A 2,082-nucleotide genomic window follows, 5' to 3' on the forward strand; every position below is an offset into this window, starting at 1 on the left:
CAACCAATCACCGCGCATTTCATTTTAATTACATTTGCCAAAAAAAAATTGCACAGAAATAAACCATCGACAAAATACACATTAAGAAAGAAACAAAACATAAATAGCAAACTTAAAAATTACGAACGTCACACACTTTTTTCTCAATTACTGTTACAAATGGCTGCTTCCCAACCGGTCAGATCTGTTCTAATNCAATTTATTATTTTTGTACGTGTTTTTGCAACCAATCACCGCGCATTTCACTTTAATTACATTTGCACAAAAAATAATTGCACAGAAATAAACCATCGACAAAATACACATAAAGAAAGAAAGAAAACATAAATAGCAAACTTAAAAATTACGAACGTCACACAANCACATTTCTCCGAATTGTAATAGAACTTAAAGGTCTTATATACCAGGCAAAAGTTTAATGTAAAGCGCGCATAGACTGTCGTTGACCAAAAAATAAATGTTGAGCACTTTAGATCATGATCCAACTATAGAAGATCTGACAAGATGAAGCAAAAGAAAAAAGTAATTTTCTGGCTGACGATTGTAATTTCGGAGCCGTGTTATGTTCTTTGTAAAGTAAACGAGAAAAAATTCAATTTTGTAGCACATGTTTGTGCTAACCAATTTATTATTTTTGTACGTGTTTTTGCAACCAATCACCGCGCATTTCATTTTAATTACATTTGCCAAAAAAAAATTGCACAGAAATAAACCATCGACAAAATACACATTAAGAAAGAAACAAAACATAAATAGCAAACTTAAAAATTACGAACGTCACACACTTTTTTCTCAATTACTGTTACAAATGGCTGCTTCCCAACCGGTCAGATCTGTTCTAATTTGTTCATGACTTTAGATTGAGTACAGACACGGAAACTTTTGTTTCTTATTATCGGCGATTTCTCTTTTGCTGTTGCAGGAGCAACTCGGTGCCCTTCCCTTTTCCTCGTCGCCCTCTCTGCAACAAACTTTGAGTTGCCGTCTCTGAATCTAGGCTTGCAAAAATTGGCGTACGTATTATTGTTATTATATAAACGAAAGGACCAAAGATTTGATTCCACCTCCAAATGGCTTTTTATAAGAAGATTTTTTGTAGCACAGGCTTACTTGGGGAGGGTTTTCTTTGTCTGCCGAAGGGCCACAAAAACCTTTATATAATCTTTTCACGTTGCATTAATTTGGTGTTTGCAAAACTATACAGACTTGTCGCTGAGTTCGGATGTGCTCATGCATTTTTTTCAGAATTTTCTATTTACTCGTTAACCGACTATCAAAATATTCTGCGGGATAATTGCTCGGTCTGCTGATCGATGTTTATCAGCCCAATTCTTAATACTCCCAGGGAGTTTGTTCTCCGGAAATTTGTTTCTCCCGAGAAAGAAATCCTCCAACAATTAACTCACAGGAAATAGCAATTTTCCCAAAAATTTGGGGGAAGGAAATTCGACAGCAGTATGAAGTTTTTTTTTATTAATTTTTCATTTAAGTTTTACCACTTTTTTCGTGTTTTATTCAGTAAACTGTGCTTTTCCGCTGCACCACAGATAGCTAGAGAACAAACAATAAATTTTGCCTTACCATTTTCTCACACACATTGCTTGTCAAAAATTATCAAAATTGCAATTTCATCCTCAGCATACCATCTACAAAAAGACAATGTAACTAACCAGGTTCTGAACTGTTGATTCCATTGCAGATTAACCTTTTAGTATTTTTTTCATTTTCAAGAAATTCGCATGCCAATGCTGAACAGCTGATCAATATTGAAAGAAAAATTGAACCTGATTTGAAAGGGAAAATTTAAAGCAAGCTGCCCAATTAGGGGCCAGTTTTTGCACGGCCATGGTTTAAGCTCAGTATAAACGCCCGCCAATCATNCGATGCAATAAATTTCGGAAAGGCTGTCAAATTGAGAAATCAGTTGCATGCGCAGTCACACCTTGCATGGAAAGTGTCTTTCGTAAGAAGTTTTTATTTCCGAACGGTGAATTGCAGGAAAAATTTCTGAAATCGCTTTTTGGCTGTTCACACAGCGAATGAGTTTCTGGCAATCTTTCTCGATACTAAAATGCAACCATG

The sequence above is a fragment of the Rhagoletis zephyria genome, unplaced genomic scaffold (assembly GCF_001687245.7).
Source record: "Rhagoletis zephyria isolate East Lansing unplaced genomic scaffold, Rhagoletis_zephyria_1.1 Rzeph_scaffold_03483, whole genome shotgun sequence".
Classification (NCBI taxonomy): Eukaryota; Metazoa; Arthropoda; class Insecta; order Diptera; family Tephritidae; genus Rhagoletis; species Rhagoletis zephyria.